At 35.0% G+C, this 24,551-nt stretch overlaps 1 protein-coding gene across 1 annotated transcript in view; it reads left to right on the forward strand.

Moving 5' to 3' along the window:
• Nucleotides 1-666: 666 nt before the first annotated feature.
• LOC129755284 (midasin) overlaps nt 667-24,551 on the forward strand; it is a 49,295-nt gene continuing 25,410 nt past the window's right edge. Inside the window, exon 1 of the mRNA XM_055751708.1 lies at nt 667-1,345. The gene's annotated coding sequence lies outside the window, so the exon portion shown is untranslated. The remainder of the gene's footprint in view (nt 1,346-24,551) is intronic.

Below are 24,551 nucleotides of genomic sequence, written 5' to 3' on the forward strand. Positions count from 1 at the left end.
ATGACAAAAATGACAAAAATGACAAAAATGACAAAAATGACAAAAATGACAAAAATGACAAAAATGACAAAAATGACAAAAATGACAAAAATGACAAAAATGACAAAAATGACAAAAATGACAAAAGTGTCAAAAAAGACAAAAATGACAAAAATTACAAATATGACAAAAATGACAAAAATGATAAAAATAACAATAATGACAAAAGTGATTAAAATCATAGAAATGACAGAAATGACATAAAATTATGAAAAAAAATTTCAAACTTATGTATTTCAAAAAATTACACCAAATATACATCATTATGATACAAAATTTACTCAAAACCTACACAGAATTCACATTGAAATTACACAAAAATTTGCTCAAAATATGCAAAAAAAATGGCAACTAAATTTCAAATTTAAAATCAACCAAAAAAATGACAAAACTATTATCACAATGACACGTTATTGACAAAAAATTTAGTTTTTCGTTTTTCGTCTAAGTTTTCCCACCATTCAACGACGTCTGGTCATTAACCATGTTTTGCTCAGCTGCTCGAGAGCCTACACTGGGACAGTTTTGAGGATCATCAAGGAAAAATACAAAAGCTCTCTCATTCGCTCCGAATTTTCCGCTGCCACGAATACAGCCGCACGAAATGGGAAGATAAAAACCGTCCCGACATGATTTTCCATTCACAATCAGTGAACGCCATTCGCGTCGTTCGGTATTCATCCTTGGATAGAACCTGGGTCGTCTGGGTGAAAATTTTCCGCCGAAAGCTCCGCGCGGCGACCGAAACGGGTATCGGGTCTCTGAGTCCAGGGGTGGTTTAGTTGATTGTGTGTGAGTAGCTACAAGGAAGAAGTGCTCTAAGGCAGCAGCTGAGGGCAGCAGGTGGTTTGGCCATCCCAGGCTGCTCCTATTTTTCCCCCATCATCCCTCTGTCTGCTTCCAGGGAGCGCTTCGAAACGCCAAAATAGCAGAGTAAAAAATTGCGCCCCAGAAGGACTGCTGGGCGCCTGGGACAAAAATTCTCGCTTTTCCAAGCGTGTGGGTTGTTCGGAAAATTTTCCTTGCTGCCAGGATGGCGATGTGAAATTCTTACCCGATGGTGTCATCTTGCGAGGTGCTTTAAAAGAACTCTTCTGGATTATTTGCACGATGAGCCATGCAATGGTGTTGCTGTTTCAGTGAGTTATATTTTTTTCTCGAAAGGACACTTGAAGTGCAGTGATATTCTTCAGAGCTCTTCTGGTTTCCTTCCCATCTGAACGAAGTGAAGGGAAAAACCTCCGGACGGAAAATATTTACCCAGTCAAGGAGCACCACCAGCCAAGGGATATAAATTCTTCTTAAGGTAATTAATTCATAACTTTTGTTGAATCCTTCCACGAAACAGAAAAGAAACCCTGGACCGCAGAACGCAAATTGTTGGTCCACCATTTTTGTGCGCTTTTTTGTAGTCTTTTCTCCTACAAGGCCAAAACGGACCCATGCAAAGTGCTATTTTTAAGATTGAATTACACCCTTATCGTGTCCTACGCTCTGTATTCGAAAATATTTCTTTCGAAAAAAAAATGATACCGCCATCATCTCCCAAACAGACAAAACGACGAAGAAAGAAATTAAGCATCAGTAAAACATAATGGAGTCATCAAACCGTGCTGCTGATCCGTATGGAGAAGAGATGGCTGGCATTGCTGGTTGAAATTAATTACTAAAAGATTAACAATGTAAATTAGCTGGAGCGGATTTGGTGTTCTGACAGCGGATAACGCATGGGTTTGGAAGTGATCCCACAATTTTTTTTTTGCAGAACTGTGGAAAATTTTCTCATTTTTATGCTAATCATTTCCATTTACCATACTGGATCATGTATTTTTCTCGTTAGTTATTGTTGCAGGAAACTTTATGAAAACTTTTTCAATTTTCTGAGAAATCTTACTTTAAGTTTGTGCTAGTTATTGTCCTTGGATGTCTTTCGATCTTTGGGCATAGATAAAGCTGAAAGATAATTATCTGAAACGTGTGAAAAATCATCCCAATGATATACACATATCAACAAAAAATTACACCACAAAAAGCAAACATGTAAGCGGCTCTACTTTGAAAATCTTCTAAATAATACCCCCAAACTTTGGAAAAACATTCATCAACTCTTAGGAAAATAAAAAAAATCGTCGCAAATTCAGCTTACAGACAATGGTGAACTTATAACCGACAAAAAACATGTTCCTGACAAATTTAACAGTTATTATTCTTCAATTGGATCAGATCTTGCCCAGGAAATTCCCACTGAATCGAAATTTGATGTTTTATCTAATATAAATGAGGTGCGAAACTCTTTTTTCCTACAACCAATCGATGAAAATGAAGTTAATCTTATCATTCTGTCTCTAAAAAACAAAAATAAGCTGCGGACCAGATTTTTTTCCCTACAAGCGTGTTAAAAAATAGTAACGTTCCATTTTCTTATATTTTAACGAAATTTTTCAACTTAATCATTGAAACAGGCAGCTTTCCAGAGTGCCTTAAAGTAGCCAAAGTTACTCCTATTTTTAAGTCTGGTGATTCGGATGATGCCAATAACTACCGGCCAATTTCAGAAAGGTGTTTGAGAAATTAATGGTAAAAAGAATTATAAATTTTCTTGATCTTTATAAACAACAATACCGTTTAAAACCTGGATCTGGCACACTCGTTGCAATCTCTGAGTAAGTTGACTCTATAATCAAGGAAATCGATTCGTAAAATATAGTTGGTGCATTATTTCTCGATTTAAAGAAAGCATTCGATACGCTAAATCATGAAATTTTGTTGGCTAAAATGTACAAATATGGAATAAGGGAATTAGCTAATGATTTAATTCGTAGCTATCTTGATAACCGAAAACAATTTGTCGTTATCGAAGGAACAGAAAGTGAATCTAAAAACATCTGCGTTGGTTTACCTCAAGGCAGCAATATAGGGCCGATTCTTTTTCTTCTATATATCTGTTGGCCTTGCCAACTTGGAATTGAATAAACGTTTCTTGTGGAATCTTAATCTCCTTTATTCTTGTAGCGATTAAAATTCTCCTGCAAATATTTCATAGGTTAGATAATGAAATTCCACTGTTTGAGCTAGACTTACATTTAGTGAACATTTGTAATTCTTTTCCTTATGTTTCTCATCGGTTAAGCCAGGAATATAAACTTAAGGGTTCCTAAATTGATGTAGGAAAACTGGTAAGAACAATATTTAACATTCAAGTTTGATAATTGCTCACCGTTTCTTGGAAGCAGTACGAAGTGTGCACTTCTAACCTACGCTTTAATCGCGACCTCAAATCTCTATAACAACCTGCGATCTAGGGTACAATTGTAATATATAAGTATATTTCCTGATTACTACAATGTTTGTACTGACCTGGTTAAATTCTCCTTAGATTCTTATGGTATTATAACATGGGAATTTTTATGTATTAATATACGAACTTGAAAACCACGTTCTTTGCTCATCATGTCACTTTCCAAAAAACAATTTCTTTTTACCTCTAACTTCGTGACAAGCGATTGACATTTCGAAACGTCTAAACGTCTTGGTGTGGTGATGGGACACTACCGATCGAGGGATTCGACACGGCGCTGGCAACATATCAATGATATATTTAATCTTCCACTAATAGGGACAGCATGGTTATTCGCTGATGATACAGCTCTTTTCTGTACAGGGAAATCCCCAATCACAATAATCGTAAATTTAGAACATGATCTTAAATTGTTATCCATGAATTTTAACAGTAATCTTCTTTCATTAAACTACGAAAAACTAAGTACATGTTATTTCATTCTATTAGAAACATTTTACCTCCCCACCGGGACCCACACATGAACGAGTTTGTGATACTCAAGGTAAAGAACTTTAAATATCTCGGGTTACATTTAGATGAAACTCTTTCTTGGAATTGCCACATAAAAAATTTAGAGAAAAAAATTCCCCTCCTCTGTGGTGTACTTTGAAGATTAAGAAACTTTGAACCTCAACATGTTCTGCTGAAATTTTACTATGCATACATTCACTCTTTGCTAAATTATCTTTTACTAGTTTGGGGACGCGCATAACAATCAAATCTCCAAAAACTTCAAACCTTACAGAATCGGTGTTTAAAAAATATCTACAAGCTTCCTTTGCTTTATCCAACTAGACTCATTTACTCAACCACATCCCATAATATTTTACCTCTAGTAGACATTTGTGACTTTCAAACTATAATGTACGTCTTTGATAGTCTACACTCAACAACGATCATCCGAAATATTCATTTCTTGACAGCAATAAGAACACATAATACTCGCCATTTAAATCAATTACAACGATGTCGATCATCAACTAGTTTAGGTCAGAAAAGAATTTCTTTCATTGGTCCTACAAAATATAACTCCTTACCTAACGAATTAAAAGAAACCAATTCTCGTTCCATGTTCAAAAACAAGTTACTCCAAATATTCAAAACTAAATTAAGTCGTTAAAAAAAAGTCGAACAAAGTTAGTCTTAAGTGCCTATTTTTTTAATTTTTGTAGCAATAATTTATGTAAAATCTTAGTAAAGCATTTAAAATCTCATTAATTTTTTTTGTAATTTGTTTTATTGTTGTTGTATAGTAATAATAATAGTAAAATGTCATTTTAATATGGATCTCTTAAAAGGAAATCTCTTTCCATTGAGATTCATGGTGCTAAATTTAGATATATTTTTTTTGTAAAATTCTATTAATAATCTAATGAACTATCATCAAAAATGCAAAAAAAAACATTGAAAACAGGTTTGATCAAAACTTTGTATGGAGCCGCTCTGTACGGACTCGCTTGTAGGTTTTAATTATTGATAAAAAAATCTTTCGACCCCCTAATCTTCTTCTGTTGGTTCCCAGAGCTGTGTAGTAACTTTAAATCACAAAACTCACAGTTGCAGTACGACTACAAGTTGTTTTCGAATGTCCCGCCTATTTAATAAATTGAATATTTTTCTAAAGATTTGCGCAAAATAAAATTGACTCATGGTTCTTTGTTTGTCGATGTTTTATTTAAAATACAGAAAAATAACAAAAAAATACCTTGTAAACTACACACTTACAGCTTTTTTTGAGCAAATTTTCAAGCAAAAATTCAATGAGTGATTTTCTATAGCGTTTGCATATGCTGTGGGACACCCTTTATTTTGATATAATTTGGATTTGTTCACTTGTTCACTTAGTTCCTACAAAAGAAAACCTGAACAGAAAAAAATATCAGGTACTCATTTAAGCACTTAAGCAGTGAACTTTCAAAAATAAGACAACAGAAATATTCAGTGTATACAGAAAACTACTAAAAATTCTTATTTTCTTTGGTTTTTGCAGCTAAAATAAAAAAAAATCTTTCATTCATAAATGTAGCGGAGCATCATTATGCTTTTTTGAATGCAAGCGTTGGCAGCTAAAAATGTGTTTTTTTTTATTTAATCAAAACAAAAAATATTGCGTGAAGAGATTAACCACCGTAATATGTTTGTATGTTACTTTAATTTGGCGGCCTTAGCGGTGAAAAGTGATGTTCTTTTTAGTAGGGACATCTAAAGATAATGAAATTTTTATATAGGTGGATAGAAGGTTAGATGAAATGAAAGATGTTGAAAATGAGCGGGTAGAATTTATTTAGAAGCATTCCATCCCATATCAAATTTTTGTTCCTCACGGGCCTACTACTATAAAGCGGTAGATACAGATAGAGTTGCATCTACCACCACACATTAGTAGGCCAAGCGTGGTCCGCCCCACAAGAGAAAACTTGCAGTGCGGACGAACAAAAAGATGATATGTGATCGCTCAGATATACTCCCTTTAACTCAGAAACGCATCTATCGATGTATAGTCTTCTCAGTTTGTTATCTTCGCATTTGTTACATCCGGGGTTTGGATGCGAAACGGTACGGTCGATAGTCTGATAGTGACCTATCACCGATGCTATGATGTCGTGTTTTTATTTCTTTTTTGGTCAAAGAGGGCGGACCACGCTTGGCCTACTAATGTGTGGTGGTAGATGCAACTCTATCTGTATCTACCGCTACATAGTAGTAGACCCGTGAGCAACAAAAATTTGATATGTGATGATATGCTTCTAAATAAATTCCACCCGCTCATTTTCAACATCTTTCATTTCATCTAACCTTCTATCCACCTATATAAAAATTTCATAATCTTTAGATGTCCCTTCTAAAAAGGACATCACTTTTCACCGCTAAGGCCGACAAATTAAAGTAACAAAAAATATTGCAACTGATAATTTTAAGCTTTGATAGTGGCATAATAAATATTTGTTAAATAATATAAAGCCACATATTGGGCATAAAATCAGTTAGGTGAATCGTGCTTTTGTATTAACATGTAATTGTAGCTAGTCGAGACGTTCAAAAATTTCGCAACTAATAATCAAGTTTGATACTCCTCACCACAGTAAGTATTTTACAAATTTCAGGTTTCATAAAAAAAACCCTTCTAGAATATTTATAAGGCAATGAAAAAAGGCCATCAAAGTTACCCCAATTTACGGTACTTGTTATGAAGATTTTAATTTTTATTTATCTACTTTGTTGAAAACGTCAAAACGATTTGACTTAATTATGCTTCGAAAAATATCAAAGATTTCATTCGGTTAAAATTTTCATTAAAATTTCGTCAAAATTCCCGTATTTCGAAGAATTCCCAAGTAACAATTTTGGCTTTATTATGGTCAGCAAAATTTTGTTTGGACTATAGCATTAATCTTCATAAAAAGTTAAAGCGTATTCTATAACATCACCTGGACTCTAATAAAGCCAAATTTAGGCCTTACCCTAGAAACGTTATCATGACATATCATTGATGGTCATCAAAGTTGGTCACCAAAGCTTTTAAAAAGCTTTTATTAAACATGTTAGGAATTTTTTTTTCGATTCTGTGAGTTCTCGGAGTTTTATTTTTATTTTTTCCAGCAACCATAATGGTTGATGAATGATGATTGCATTATTGAGATATGATCTGCTAAAATTAATAGCTAAAATACCAAAGTTTTAACCATATTATGAGCCTCTTTTGTACTGCCGGTCAAGATTTTAGGTAAAATGTGTATGATATAGTATCTTAAAATAAATGCGCCTCGTCAAATCTGATGGTCAATCATGATGGAATTGATAGAAAATAGGCCTGAAAAAATATTTTCCAATGCTTGCATTGTGAATCCATTAACACGGCGTCATTTTGTGCCCTTCGATTTTGCAACCAGCATGGCGTTAGTCAATTCGCAAGTCAACCAATTACACGCTAAGGATAAGTTCCTAATTTCTGAGTTGTTAATCCTTAGTACAGTAAATGAGGACAGACATTTAAAATAAAAACACGCAGCGAAAAGATTTTTTATTTCAAAGGAAAGTGCCGCAAAAACAAAGGATTTTTTCCTTTGAATTTGGGATAAATAAAAATTCCTTTGGTTTAAATGAATTTTTCTTTGTTTCGAAGAATTTTCCTTTTGAAAAATCTTTGAATCGAAATTCTAATCCTTTGAAACAAAAAACAGTTTCATTTAATACAAAGTTGTTTTCGTTTGCTACAATGTAACAAAGATTTAGATTTAAAAGCATTTATTCATTGAACTCTTTCCCATTTATTCCAATTGGAAGAAATATTTTCTGTTGTTCCGAAGTTCCTATTAGGAATTTTAAATAATAAAAAGAGAAATATAACATTTTTAATTCTTTTTTATTCACGAACTTAAAAAAAACACTGGTTCACTATATAAATAATTGAATGATCCGATCTTAAATTTCGGTGACAAAGTTTACCAGTCTGGCGTAAAGGCATTTCTTCGTGGGCTGACTTCCGGAAGCAAGTCTCGTTGCTGGCTTTCCTCGCTATTCGACTGGTAGTTGCCGCTGAAGATCGGGCCGAAGATAAACTAACCGCTGAATTTGGGGTGGAATCAGCAGTGGTCCTGTAACAATGCAAGCGCTTATAGAAATTCTTAAATATTCCCTTTTTTATTAACGGATACACTTACCATTCTTCATCCTGAATTCTCCTTAGCTAACTCTGATTAACTGGTTTAGATTTTTAACACAACCGGCCAAACTCAATTCTATTTTTCTGTTTTATTCTTCTTGCTCAATCCAAAATAACTCTAAGTTTGAAGTTTTTATTTAAAGAAATTATTCCTTTCCTTCTAAAGCATTTTTCTTTGGTTAAAAGAAAATTTACTTTGTTTCAAAAGAAATATGCAATTGAACAAATGTCTTTTAAATCAAAGAATTTCTTTAAAATCAAAGTCCAAAATTATTCGATTCAAAAAATTTATTCTTTCTTTCAAAAATTATTCATTTGGATCAAAACCATAATTCATTGATTCAAAGAAAACAAGAGTTTGATTCCAAAAAATGAATTTTTTGATTCAAAGTCAGTTTTGTTTTGTTTCAAAATCCAAGTTTTCTCTGCGTGAACGGATTGGTTGTTAATCACCCGTGGAATAAATCATGAGTTGAAGTCGAATTTCGTTGTCTGACGCCATCTTGAAATCCAAGATGGCGGCTTCCGCTGATCTTTCAAATGTTGTAAATGACTTAAAATCGCATGAAACCCGATCATTATTGGTATTGGGTGAAAGGGCTAAACAAGTAGAAGTCGAATTTAGCTATCAGACGCCATCTTGAAATCCAAGATGGCGGCATCCGCTGAACTTTTAATGCTGTAAATGACAAAAAGTCGCATTAAACAACCACTATATGGGTATTGGTTGAAAGGGCTAAACTAGAAGAAGCCGATTTTTTTCTTTTCGACGCCATCTTGAAATCCAAGATGGCGTCTTCCACTGAACTTTAAAATGCTGTTAATCACTGAAAATCGCATGAAACTCCCACAATATGGGAATAAGTTGAAAAGGATCAAAGAGTAGAATACAAATTTCGCTATCAGGCGTCATCTTGAATCCAAGATTACGGCTTTCACTGAACTATAAAATGATTGAAATCATTGAAAGTCACTTGAAATTCCCACAATATGGTCTTTGGGTAAAATGGCTTAACTAGTTAAAGTGGAATTTCTCTATCAGATCATCTTGAAATCCAAGATGGCGACTTTCGTTGAACCTTAAAATGCTGCAAATAACTAAAAATCGCATGAAACCCCCACAATATAGGTATTGGCTAAAGGGCTAAACTAGAAGAAGTCAAATTTCACTATCAGGTGCATCTCGAAATCCAAGATGGCGACTTTCACTGGACTTTAAAATGCTGTTAAACACTGAAAATCGCATGAAACTCCCACAATATGGGCATTGTGTGAAAGGACCAAACGAGTAGAAGTTTTCTATCAAACGACATCTTGAAATCCAAGATGGCGGCTTCCACTGAGCTTTAAAATTCTACAAATGACTAAAAACCGCACGAAAGCTTTACAATATTGGTATTCGTTGAAAGGGATAAACTAGAAGAACCAGACCCTGATTGTTTTTGGCAACCCGCTCGAACATTTTGTGTTGTCAAAACGAACGAGTTTTTTCCCAACTTTGTTTTTACTTAGTACTACATTTTTTATCATGTTTTTGATGCATTTAGCACTTTTCGTGTTTTGTCGATAGTTTTTGTTTTTTACCATTTATGTCATTCTATTATTCCTATCATGCTATTATGTCTAAATTGTATTAGTCCTATTATAGCGAAAACTATAAGGTAATGTTGTTTCTGTTATTTGTTTGATTTAGGGACATGTGCCAAAATCGGATGTTGCCGAAATCGAATGTTGCCAAAAACGATCGGGATCTGTATTGTGGTTGTTTTGTGCGATTTTGAGTCACTTACAGCATTTCAGAGTAAAGCAAAAAGAGAAAATCGACTATTACTCGTTTAGCCCTTTCACACAATACCAATATTGTTGGGGTTTCATACGATTATAAGTCATTTACAACATTTTAAAGTTCAGCGGAAACCGCCATCTTGAATTTGGATGGCGTCAAATAACGAACTTCGACTTTTACTGGTTCATCTCTTTCAACTAATACCCATATTGTAAGGGTTTCAGGCGATTTTCAGTCATTTACAGTATTTTCAAGTTGAGTGGTAGCCGCCATCTTGAAATTCGACTTCTACTGGTTTATTTCTTTCTACTGATAACAATATTAAAAAGGTTTCATGATATTTTCAGTTATTTACAGCTTTGAAAATAAAAGCGGAAGCCGCCATCTTGTATTAATGAAGGCGTCAAGCAACAAATTTTGTTCCTCCTATTTGAACCCTTTCACTCAATACTCATATTGTAGAGTTATTCATTCCACTTGCGGTAATTCGAAGTTTTCATAGATTTTTATAATTTTTTATCATTTTAACTCAAAATCAACACACAGAACTTATCAAAAATGTGTAAAAATGGGAATTCCAATTCAAATATGTTTTATCTAATCTGAGCGTGTCCTGTTTTGACATCTTGATCGAGAACTATCACTAAGTTTTATGGCGGTTTAATCAAGGCAGGTAAAGCTTCAGGTGTGTTCTTATACCAATGCACGGAATCGTCCATCTTGTGACAGGCAATCGTAATCGTAGGCATGGTAGACGAACAATTCGCTGTCAAAAAACGCTCCGTCTCCACCCCCCACCAATGAGAAACTTTTGGTACCCCTTGCCTACTTTTCCTCAATATGCACCCACCCTACTGACTCACCCTGGGTTTAATAATCAGGCACTGAGTGCTATTATAGAACATGCAAAAGAAAGCTTGGAGCAAACTTCTAAATTTGTGTTTTATTATAGTTTAAACATAGCATTCCTTACTCTTTCAAAATAACTAAAACAGTATGTTCAATGGAAGATTTATGAGCGTTTTCAAAACAATCTGAAAACAGATGGTCGATTCAAGAATATAAGCATTTTGCATGACCATAATAAAAACGTAATAGAACGGAAAAAGCCATAATAAAACCATAATAAAACATCGAAATGCTAGTTAGCTTGATCTGTGTTACTTGGGTTGGAAAGTCTTACGGGATGAATCATCCAACCGGGTGAAAATCTCCGAAAAAAAAGAAGAAGAATTAGAAAAAATCGACAAAATAAAACTTCTATAACTTTTATCTCAGAGGTCAAAATTACTCGCGGTCTTCGTGGAAGTTGATCATCAGATTAAAACCTTTATTTTCAAAATCTTTGAAATGTTCTCTAGTTCTGCCAGTTATCTTTTATCAATACTTGTATAGATAACATGAGCTGATAGGAAAAAAAAAACAAAATGCTTCACAGAAATATCAGAATCAAGTCAAATAGGCATTTGTTAAATGGTTCCTGTGAACTTGAGTGGAAATTTTCATCACCCTCTTCAGAGGATCCGTGGAGTTAGGATCTGGCCCAAGGGAGGCCTTTCGGTGCGTTTGAATTTTATTTTCGTAACTTCTGGGAGATTTTCTAGGAGCCACTGACGTGATTTAAATAGTTTTGGTCAATCTAAGTGCTTATTGGATCACACTCTCGCGTAAAAAATGTTAAAAGTTCACTAGAAGATATCTTATTTAAAGCAAATGCTCAATTTCTTCAATTATCTAAATGTCACCTAAGCCCCTTCTGTGATAAAATAGGTTCATGGCCAAAAGGATTTTCGGCAAATAAGTCACTCGACATCATTGACAGAAGAGTGAGGCCGCTGATCCTGTCATCGATTTTATCCAGCAACCAATACAGGAACAAATAAAAAAACCCAATTTTTATTACGGTTCGTCCATCAGTCTCTGTGCTGAGTGCCGTGTGTTTGCTTGATGACATTTCGTTCATTTATTTGATTTTGCCTGGTGTTTTCTTTTTTCTTTCCATCGTTGGCTCCAGTACCGACAAACGAAATGGTCAGTCCCGGTATGGGCTCACATAAATTTCAATTTTCTCCCGGAGCCGCTAGGCGGTATAAATTTCTCTTTATGTCGATAGTCCCCTGTCCCCGGGTCCCCATCTCCCAATCGGAGAGTCCTGTCGACGACATCTTTCACGAATCTGGAAATGGAATTGGCAAATGCAAATAGTGTCATGAACACAAGTCACATGGCTTTGATTCGAAGTGAGGAATGCCCGGAATGGGGTCTAGCGACAGAGAGGAGACAAAAGAACAAATATATGTACAACCATTAAACCTTGGACCCCAATTTGAGGACAGATGAAAAAATGACCAAGAAACGAGTGACGGTCGCCATTTGCCAGTCCCAAACAATATCAGATAGTACACGTAGATGGCTAACTGAGCACGGTCGACTGAAGCAAGAGAACCGTAATCAATGGAAATTAAATTGAATCAAAATCATCTGCCTCGGGATTGTCCCGGGAACCGAGAAATCCTCCAAAGAGGATGGGATGATCCTCTTGGCCGAAGATAAACTGCATAGAGGTGGGTGGATGGTATTTTTTTTCTGGTGAACCTCGATCCGACTCACTTCACTTTGATGAGCTTTTTCAATGCGGTGTCTTTGGTGAATTTTCTATGCCATTTAATTCCTGGGAAAACGTTTATGTGATATCGTCGTGTACTGGGATTATAGCCGATATCGATCTTACTGGCTGTTTACCGAATCCAGAATTGATGAATTCAATTGCTGGATGATGATTATTTTGCCAATCCGTGTCAAAACATCCATTGATCTTTTGAATTTAAAGAGCTCTCCTCGTGTGGGTTTAGAATAAAAAAAAAATTGGTAGTAAAGTTTCTGGAACATCATCGAACATCCAAAAAGCTTCCAAAATCGAGTTGAATTCAATCTTGTCATGTGCATCGTTCGATATTGTGTGGAAAATTTCCCCATGAAAGTCTGAGAGGTGTCTTTCGCAGCCAGCCGATACCTTTCTGTGGCAAATGTATGTATCGGTACACAAACCATACGACAACATTATGATACCACACCCACGCAGCAGCACCACGAGCGACGGCATGGCTCTTTTGGGAGCTGCTAAACCCCAATCTTTGGCTGGATAAACTGGTACTGCCTAGTAGGTGGGAGGAAGCTCGGGATTGATGTTGATGCCACTGCCGCCGAGAGGAATATGAGCAGAGCACGTTCAAGTGTACCCAGCGGGATCCGGAGCAGCTATTTGTTTGCAATGTTTCGTTTCTTGTAAAAACCTGTAACTTCCATTGAGCAAACAACAGCGAAGGATCAAGATGGTGGTGAGAGCTTATTGAACGTTTTCGGTACCTACATAGTTAGATGAGATTGGTTCAATATAAGGAAAACGGATTCCCTCTATTTCACAGTTGAAACAGTATTGCACAAATTGATGTTATTTGTATTCTAGTTTAATTTTGAACAAAGATTTTCAAACTGTCAAATGTCAAAATGTGTTTCCTACGGGAAACGAAACGTTTTTGTTATTGGCCGAGAGTGAACATGGACTATAAGAGGATTTAAAGCTTAGTTCATTTAGAAATGGGACAGATACTGATTCGTGAATCTCAAAAACCATTCGTTTGATGTTTTTTTTTCTATGAAGGAAATAAAGGTAATCTTAAACAATTCATGAAAAAATTTGAAATAAATTCTTTACCGTTTTTTTCTGTAAGAAATATTTCTACTTTAGATATTCTTGGTATCTCCCATCGGCCAGCGCACACTTTTCTCAGTCATGATATTGATCAATTTTTCCAACTTATACTTCGTTCAATCTGTATTTTAGGTGGCTGCATCCTACTCCTTCAGTTTATGCTACTTTTTGGCCCAATACTTCTCTGGATACAGCTGTTTCGAAGTTAACAAAACTTGATTGTTTTTAAGTCACTTAAAAGCGTCTTTAATGAAATTTCTGCTGGCAAAATCTGGAAAAAACGAAGTAAAACCATCATGAGATTGAAAATAAAGTATAATCGGTTAGTATAGAACTTGGCCGTAGGAACGTGAGGGGGGGAGGTTGGGAGTTAAACCACCCTCCCATGAGGGTCTTATAATGCCAACGGAAATGTTTATCTCTTAACTCAAAATTTCAAATTCTTAATGAAATTTTGATAAAAGATTAAAATGAGTCAAGAGTAACAATCTTATTACAGGTCCACAATTCTAGTACAGTTTTCAGAAAATTACCTACTTGAAATTGAGTCCCGAATATCGAATTTCAATAAGATAAGACTAAGCTTGCCAGATTGCCCAGATATTGCCCGATTTAGTTCATTTTATTTGCAAAATCAGACGGAAATTAGATTTTACTTATAAGAATTATGTATTTTACGTTCCAGTTTTTTGAGCGAATTTCATCTAGATGAACATGAACGTCTCTTTGGAAACTCAAAATTTGATACCAAATTGAATGACGTGTTTAAAAATAAAGTTTTTTAAGTGCTTTTTATGATTTTTATCGAACAATTCGGATATTGGTGAATATTGGAGAAAATAGATTAGAAAAATTACGAAATTTGTGGTTTCAAACATTAAAATTCGATGTCTGTGATCAGATTTCGCATTCTTTACATAGTGTTTTGTTCTTGAAATACAGTTTGGAAAAAAACCTGATTCGAATCTTGGTTTTGCATTTCAAACTTCCACTAGATGCATTTTCTATATTCCATAAAAAAAAAATATAACTATAACAATATAAGAACTAGGGTAGAAGCACTAGTTATTGAACAGGTACCAGATACTGAACACTCGTAAAACATTTATCAATTAATATAATCTAGTAGAAAAATTAATTATAAATTTTGGTGCCACTGTTTCTACCTCTTTTCAAATTTTTATCAAGAATTTCGGACTCTTAAAGCCACAATCCCTGGAACTAGAATGTGTTATCAAATTTTGGCTTGGTTTTTCGACTGGATGAAGAAAACAGCCTTTTTTGATTGGGAGAAAAATTGGATTAAAGACAAATAAACTTTTTCGATAATAATTATTATTTATTTATTTACATAGTATTCCGTCTCACGACATAACTTGACGAACATAATTCCTAAAATTCACTCGGTTCATAGCAACCGTTCTCCAATTTCTCGGGCACCCCACGTTCGCCAGATCACGCTCCACTTGGTCTAACCACCTCGCTCGTTGCGCTCCCGCTCGTCTTGTTCCTACCGGATTCGTAGCGAACACCTGTTTTGCAGGACAGTCGTCCGGCATTCTCGCAACATGTCCCGCCCAGCGTATCCGACCAGCCTTCACCACCTTCTGGATACTGGGTTCGCCGTAGAGTCGCGCGAGCTCGTGGTTCATCCTTCGCCTCCACACTCCGTTCTCCTGTACGCCGCCAAAGATGGTTCTTAACACTCGTCGCTCGAATACTCCGAGTGTACGCAGGTCCTCCTCGAGCAATATCCATGTCTCGTGCCCGTAGAGAACAACCGGTCTAATGAGCGTCATATACAGGTTACACTTCGTGCGAGGGCTAAGTCTTCTCGACCGCAGTTGCTTGTGGAGTCCATAGTAGGCACGACTTCCGCTGATAACTCGCCTCCGGATCTCACGGCTGGTGTCATTGTCTGCAGTCACCAGTGAGCCGAGATAGACAAAGTCTTCGACTATCTCCAGCTCGTCGCCGTCGATCGTGACCTTGTTATTACTGGACAAGCGGGTTCGGTCGGTCTCGGATCCGCAGGCCAGCATGTACTTCGTCTTGGACGTATTAATCATCAACCCAATCCTTCCTGCTTCGCGTTTCAGTTTGCGGTAGATCTCCTCCACCGCCGCAGATGATCTGCCGACTATATCAATGTCATCGGCAAAGCAGATAAGTTGACTGGATCTGTTGAAAATCGTGCCCCGCGTTTCGCCCACCGCTCGTCGAATAACACCTTCTAGCGCCACGTTGAACATCATGCAGGATAGACCATCACCTTGTCGAAGCCCCCTGCGCGATTCGAATGAACTCGACAATTCACCCGAAATCCGCACACAGCACTGCGTTCCATCCATCGTCGCCTTGATCAGTCTGATCAGCTTCCCGGAAAAGCCGTTCTCGTCCATGATTTTCCATAGCTCGTTACGGTCGATCGTGTCGTAGATAATAATATGAGTGTTTTCAACTAAGTCTTTTTGAATGATTTCTGGAAGAGTGGCAGTCTTTATTATCCCTATTTTCTTAAAATTTAACGTTCAATCATTGGATCACAGAAAACGCCAATGTTTCAATTATTGAACGTTCAATCTTGCAGTACTCGTTTTGTAAAGAAATGCATGTACCAGTTATAAAACAAACATCGGTTGGTGTTTGGAAATATAAACAAACTGTTTCTTGGTTGCTAGCTAAACCAAAATTGCCCCTTCAAAGCATACTATCATGCGAAATACCCCTAAATATATACTATGACATTCAATGTTTACGTGTTCAATAATTAGAAAATTGCCTGTTCAACATTTGAAACATTGTGTTCAATCGTTGCGTTGGGACGCATTGGCACAAAAGTAATTTTGAATAAAAAGGCTTAAATGATAGTTTCAAAACATATTTCCGCGAAAAAAATATATCGATTCGAAGCTGAGAAACATGCTTAAGCTACACTATCGGAAAAATTTCCAAAAAAAACCTTTCGTTATTATTTATTGGCCACAAATGCGTTGAATCCCAAAGATGGTGTTCAATATATAGTGTTTTAACCCTATTAATTCTTTTTTAGAATTGGAACCTAGGACAGTTCCATAATAGTGATCCAGAATTTAAAGATCTAAAACAGTTTCATCATTCGCAATATTCATTTAGATTTGCAAATTGAATTTCAAATAAATAGCTGAAGGAAAAATTCATATCAGAAGCCAAAAATTCAGAAGTCAAGTACAAGCTTTTGTGTAGTTTATTACAATTTATTTGTTTTTCGCATTATTTTTATTGTCTCCCCCCCCCCCCCCACCTCGCGATGTTCCAACTCCGAGTGACAAAAGAAGGATTGGCAATTTGTTCCGGCCTTATTTTTCTGAAAAAAGTAGTTTTTGGAAAATCGCTATTATTTCTTCAGATTTGCAAACTCTAATAAATTATTTAATCTCACTCAATTAATCATCAACACCTTCCTGCACCCAATAAACAAGGTTTTGAAGACAACAGCAAAACCGTATTGAAATGAACTAAGAATTTCAAAAAATATTTTTCAACTTTGATAGACCATAACTTTTATAATACTCAAAATAACAACTTCAAACCTGTTGAGTTTTGTTATTCGAATTAGAATGTTATTATTTCACTGAATCAATAACTGCAATTCTCATTTTAAAATAGTCATGCATTGAAGGGTCAAACTAGCAAAAAAAAATTTTGTTTGAAGTTTAAGAACAAAATAGAGATACGTTCGCTTGAAGTTTGATTCTTGTACCTTAGTAAATCTCAATGCGAATTCCAAAGCTTTTGTATATTTTCCTTGCATGGCAATCAAAAATCCTTCTTGCAAAGAGGACGTAGGAAGAGGAGAGGGGTTTTCCATACATTTTTTTTGTATTACTACTGCAGAACATATCGAGCAAATTGAACCAAATTTGGCATGGGAGAGTATTTGGGTAAGATAAATGTTTCCCTGAAACTTTAGTTTCGCCTCCCTCTTCCAGTGGGGAGATAGTATGAGAGAGTATTGAGAGAGGGGGTTATTTTAAAACTTTGCATATAACTTGAAAACTATTCAAGCAAATGGAGCCATATTTGGCATGGGTGAATATTAGAGTGTCCTACCCGGGATTTCCTGACCGGGAATTTCCGGGAATAAAAAAATCGGATAATAGCAAATCTTGGGAAACGCTAAAAATCCCTGAAATTCCCAAAGCCAATAAAAAGTGCAAAATTACTAAAAAAGTACACGATCTAAATTCGAAAAATTGGTAGGAAAATGATAGTTCTACCTTGATATATGGTAACATTTTTTTTCTTAATTCTGGTACTCAATGTAGGGGAAAGGTTTCCTAAATGGGCCTATCGGGTTAAATGACCCTACACCTGTTTGATGAAATGGCTGATATAGACAGCTTATCTGACCAATGCATTTTGAGGGTGATACGCTTAGAACATAAGGCAAGAAAGAATATTATGAATTTACAAATTAAAAAAAAAATTAAAAATCGTTTTGATACATTTTGATGTAATATTTCGACTTTTAAAAATCATACGAAAAGAAGCTTAAAACAAAAACTAGGATGGTTTTTGTTTCTTACTCAAATGAACTTTAGAAATTAAACATATTTCAGCTTTTGTGGAGGTTTAATAATGATTATATAGTGGAATAATGAGTGTTTTTGTATGCTCCATCATGTTTGTAAAATGCCTCCATCCTAAAATAACAGGTTAAATAGAATAAACAAATGATTTTTATCAATGAACCTTCAAATCTAAGCTCTGAATAACATCTTAAGAGAGAATTGAAGATCTAAAACAGATTTGATAAAGTTTGGGCTTCTATAGTATGGCAACCCTAATTTTTGGTTAAGTCCATAAAATTATAATATACATAGATTTTAGTGTTCTGCTTAATAGGCGCATATAGCCCGCTCCTCCCCTATTTGATAAAAATGTTTCTTCGTTTAAAAACATAGTCTAAAAGTCGTCTTAAGAGCTAGAGGTCTGAAATTTGGCATGGATGCTCATTAGCACCAGGAATGATGAAAAATATTTTAAGATTTTCGGATGACCCCTTCTGAAGGTGATCTTCCATACAAGACATACAAGGCTACTTTTCGGCGGATTGTGTTGAAAATTTGCACATGAATGTTTTGAAAGACGAGCAATTGATTTCAGGTGTCAAATTTTGTGTAAGAAGGAGTCAGCCAAAGGGGCCGTCCATATTAACTGTTTGCTGTTTTTGCGATATTGATGTTATGAATACGATTCAGATGAAAATTGGTACACGATAGTTTTGAGTGACGTGCAATCGATTTGAGGTATCAAATTCAGTGTAAGGGGCCGACAAAAGGGGTCGTCCATATTAACTTATCAATATTTTAGTGATATTGAGGTTTCGTACATCGGATTGGGATGCAAATTTGCACATAGAAATTTGCACTGTTAATGCGATATTGTCGTTATTATACATCGGATTAAGATGAAAATTTGTACACAAAAGTTTTGAGGGACGAGAAATCGATTTCAGGTTTCAAATTCTGTGTAAGGGGCCGGCAAAAGGGGTCGTCCATATAAACCTTTCAATGTTTTTGCAATATCGGCGTTATTTGACATCGGATTGGGATAAAAATTTGCACACGATAGTTTTCGTGGACGGGCAATCGATTTCAGATGTCAAATGTTTTGCCAGGGGTCGAGGAAAGGGGTCGTCCATAGTAATTATTTTTCACTGGTTTTAGCAATATTGACGTTATTATGCAATTGATTGCTTTGAAAATTTGCTCGCGGGAGTTTTGAGGGAAGGGCAATCAATTTCAGATATCAAAGATTGTATAAGAGGCCATCGAAAGGGGTTTAACTTTTTGGCAATAATTGCGTTGTTATGCAACGATCGAATCGAAATTTGTACATGGGGATTTTCGGAACGGTCAATTGATTCCTGATATCATATTTAGTAGCAGACGACAGAAAAAGTGATCGTCCAATATTTTTGCAATTATTACTTAACAATGAAATCCGAAGTGAAAATGCTTGGCTGTTGACTTTCATATAAACTTTTCATGACATATTCCAAGTTGAAAGCGAAACGGAGTTTGTATGGGATCAACCTTTGATGAAAGTAAGTATTCTATTTTGTTGCTCAAGGATTCTTTATACAAATTCTAATCATCATTAGAAAGATTTTAGGATATATGTATTTTCAAAAGTTTCTATTTAACAGGAAAAACTGTTTATGTAAAGGGACTTAAAAATGAATAATCAAATAGAATTGAAAAATAATATTTTTAATTTTTTTTTATTCATGCAATGTTTGAGCAAAAATGTGATAGGAAAAAAATAGATCACTACTACTTGTGTACGAAAGTTATTCTTATTACCATATAAAGATTAAAACAAATTAATGCCAAAATTTTATCACCAATTTTTCCTAATAAAACGTACTGTTTAAACGATGGATTCCCAGCACAAAAGATAATTACTTTTGATGTCATTTTACAATTGGGTTTATATTCTTTTTTGCTTGTTGGCTTTTGAGTCTGATACTGAAATTGTAAGAATACTGTTCACAATACGTCCGTTAAAATTCTATTATCAGACTCAAAAGCTTGAATATAAATCCAATCGGAAAATAACATTCAAAGTATTGTAAGTTAAATAAATTTTACATACTAGTATTGTATTGATGGGGTCTTTCAAAGAATTAAATTTTTCTTCTGTCGTTTGAGAAGGTTGAGGAAAATTTAGTAAATCTGCTTAACTTTTCAATAGATAACAATTTTAAAAACCTTCCAGATATTGATCCCCGGTATCACAAATGACAACAACGAAATGAAAAGTTTTCCAAGAATTTTCTCATTAATTGATGCTTCTGCAATTTTCTAGAGGCTGTGTGCTTCCTTGTTCAATCCAAAAGCGACGATAAATAATGACGGCCGTGGTGTTGACTGACATTTTCCCGAAACGAACGTAACAATAGCAACAATAATGGCTTCGCTTCGATCCTATCAATCAAGCAAAATAAATCAACAATACCCACAACACAGCCAACGGTAATTTGAACGAGTGTTTCTAGGAATTGTGGTGGATTTTAATCCAGGCGTAATAGAAACCTCGAAGATGGTCCGGTTGCTATTGGATTTTCAATTGATCAACAAGCCAGCGTATAGCCGTCGTTTAATTTGTAAAATCAGGCAACAGGTGTCTCACGAATGTTTTCCTACTTCCATTATTGAGAATCGAAAAACAATTAAGTGCATCGGAAGATGGGAACATTTTCACAAACCTTTAAAATATTTTTAAGCTTTTTTCGAAAAAAAAATTCAATATTCAAAAAGTCGAAACCCAGTTCGAGTCAACCTTAAGGGGGGGGTAGGGTCTAACGGGTATAAAAATACACCATTTTCACGATTTTTTTCTAGAGCTATCGTTCAAACAAATGTATTCAAATTTTTTGCATTATACAAAGCATTGTTGAAAGAACATTTAGTAATTTTTTCGTAGAAAAATATTGAAAAGTGATCCGGTGACGGAGCACTTTCGAGGATGCCTTTTAGAAAACAGGATTTGCGGTGGACACTGTATCTCAGCACAGAATCATCTGAAATCAAAAAATCAGAGCAAAATATTTTTAATAGATGTTTTTCTGGACCCCAACGTTTTTATTTAACTTAAAAATATTTTTATGAAATTTTTGTGGCTGTTTAAAGTAAAAACTACGATTTTTCACTTAAAAATCCGCCATTTTTCACCTGTAAAATCTCCCCAAAGTAAAAAAATCAAAAAAGAAAAACGTTGGGGTCTGGTATTTTATATGTAGAAAATATGATCCAAATTTGAAAAGAATCGGATAAGTAGTTTTCAAATGACGATGTCCACGGACTTTAAAAATGTGCTTTCGAGAAAAACGCGTTTGAAGTTTCTGCTCTTGCTTTCTTGCAGTATTAGATAGCAGGAGATAAATGCCTATAACTTCTATAGTTTTGCTTCAATTGACTTGAAAATTTGACACAACATTCTTGAAATGTTTTACAATAAGAAAATAAAAAAATAAAAAAATCGATTTTTTGAAAGTGTTAGACCCTACCCCCCCCTTAAATATTCATATAAACCATTGAATAAGTACTTCTTTAATTGGATTTTCCCAACAAATGATCATCACACCATCAAATTCCTTGGAAAACTTTTGAATATACTGAAAGTGAAGCTCCAAGTATGACTTATCTCGTTAAACGAACAGCCAAAACTTTCCAACCATGCAACCGGGAAAATTTTCCCCATAGTCATGGTTAAGAGGATTTACATAATTTATGCGCTTGAAATGACGAATCCAATCCGATGATGTGTTGTGAGAAGGGGGAAAGAAGCTTCATCAACATCGTGTAGATACTCAATCTCGATACCCCAAAAACACGACATATGACGTGGGAAGAAACAAACACATACTTATTTCATGAACTTACGAGTCTTCGTGCTTGTGCAGGGAAAACATTGGAAGTAGGTACTCGAATGTTCTCAGGAAGAGGTTACACCTTTTTATCGTTAATGATGATTGACAAAGGAACAGCATTGACTTTTTGGAATTTTAGCGAACATTTCAGCTCAATTAGGCGCGCTATAGTTGAAGTTGTACATTTTAACGAAAGGTATATTCTGATATTTGTATTTTTTTTTTTCAAATCAATCGTTTAAAATTTTTTGTAGTAGTGAAGGATTTTTGTGAATTTCTTTTTAGTAACTCCTATATAATTTCTCAATTTCCCCTTCCGCACTTATCGAAACTTCAATGAAAACGTGCTACACAGTTTTAAATATTCTTGTGCATTTACGTGATTTAACCTGCAAATAATTGGAACAAGTTTTTTCTACTAAATTTACATAAATGGGAAGAAAATATGCCTTATTATTCCTTTTTATTTTTGTATCATTATTTTATCAACTTCTAGTCACTAGCCTTATAACCAAGCATTTCAATGATAAAAAAAAGTCATACATCATGTTTATTATTTTAAGAAATCCACGAGCTCCAGATTTGAACCTGCTGCTTACCGGGTGGACTGTAATTTGGATCTGTAGATTGAAAGACGACACAACACTTCAACTTAAGGTTTTTTTTCTCTATATTTCACTATTTATCTTCACACTTTACAACTTGGAAGGTGTTACAATACTTAAAACGCGGATTCTTAAATTCAACTTAACTCACATCACGGCGCGCGCTTCTTTTTAAATCAGTTAGAATATTCAGGAAAGACTCTCTACAGACAATGGTTGCGCGCCAGGATTGTTCTGGAATCTTCTGTGCACGCGCATGGAATAAATGGCTGAAATTTCTAGAACCTTCCAAATGAAATTTAATAAAATGAAATGATAACGAATTTTTCTGGATCATTTGAGAATTTTCTAAATCTTTCGAATAAGTTCTTTTACGCTGGAAATTACCAAAGATTATTCAAGCCCATTGGCTTGAACAGTGTTTGTTTGGAAATCGGTTTTGCTACACATCGTTTCATGCAAAAATCATGTAAAATTACAGCAAATATACTGGAATGAGGAAACGCATGATTTTTTCAGGGCTGCGTTTTAAAAAAGCAAGTCCGAAGACCGAATTATACATGAAAACAAATTTTTCATTCTCTGCCCATATTTGATAAACGGTCTAATGTGCCATGAACACCAATGCGAGAAAAACGCAAAATACATGTTTTAACAATTTTTTTGCATCCAAATACTCAAAATAAAGTAGATTAATATGAATAACAATCATTGTAGGTGTAGGAAATAGGCGGTTGAGTGAAATTGCAAATTTAGATGAAGAGTTTATGAAAAAAAAATGATTTCAATCTCAGTAGCCACTTTATCAAATATAACATGAACAAAAGTTGACAAATAGCTCTGAATTTGCCTGATGTGCATACGTTTTCAAATATTGTTGCGATTTCTCACACCCATAACCATCAAGCCACAAGATCACAACAAGAAGGGATTAGAAAAACTTTCTATACAAAGACACCGGTTGCTGCGAAGGATGATTCAACACATCATGCACATTAGACAATTTATCAAATATATTGCACATTAGACAAATTTTCTTTAGGGTTGTATGCCTCCAACAATGGGTTTTTTAAAAAACGAATGAAGTAGAGATATTAAATAGAATATAAGCTATCAAATGGCACAATTTTCTCCATTTTGAAAAAAATGGCATATTAGACCGTTTATCAAATATGGGCAGTTCTGTTGTGGTATGAGCCTACTTGGTTGTGATTTTTCATGAAATGTAAAGCTCTAATTTTTTGCTGTGTAGTTAATGACAATATGACAAAAATGATTTAAAAAAAAGACTTGATTCATAACGGAAATGATAAATGATTTTAAATCTCGGCGTATTTGGATTATACAGGGAATCTGCAATTTTGGTGCTCAATTATCGACAATAATTCTAAATCGAATACTTAAAATTCCACTCCACCACTTTCCACGATGGACAAATTCCTGGCAGGACCGTTGGAAGAACGGGCTCAAGATTATCATTCACCATTTCCTCAAGAAAAAATTAGTTATTTCAAATGTAGTCCTTAAAATTCTGATATAACTTTTTGTTTTACACGCAATAAAACGTTAATTTTATACACGATTTACTTAAAAAATGCTCTGAAATTTTTGTCATAACCAATGGTTTTTTTTTCATTTTCAACTTGGATAGATTTCCCGACATAAAGGGTGATAAGGTCAAAATTTGGTCAATATCAACTTGACGTATTTCTTTCAATTTTGCATTTAAAAAACCTGAACACCCCTTATTTTGAAGGTGTGTGTGTGTAGAATGTTGCTCCTATTTTGATTATGGAATTCACTCTTCAGTTGTCAAAATGCCGTCCAAGAAAGAAGAGCAACGTATCAAAATTTTGCTCGCGCATCGCGAAAATCCGAGCTAATCGCACGCAAAGCTGGCAAAATCGTTAAAAGTTGCCAAATCAACCGTTACAAATGTAATAAAAGTATTTGGGGAACGTTTGTCGAAAGCCAGGAAGTCTGGATC

Source organism: Uranotaenia lowii, chromosome 3 (genome assembly GCF_029784155.1).
Source record: "Uranotaenia lowii strain MFRU-FL chromosome 3, ASM2978415v1, whole genome shotgun sequence".
NCBI classification, from domain to species: domain Eukaryota; kingdom Metazoa; phylum Arthropoda; class Insecta; order Diptera; family Culicidae; genus Uranotaenia; species Uranotaenia lowii.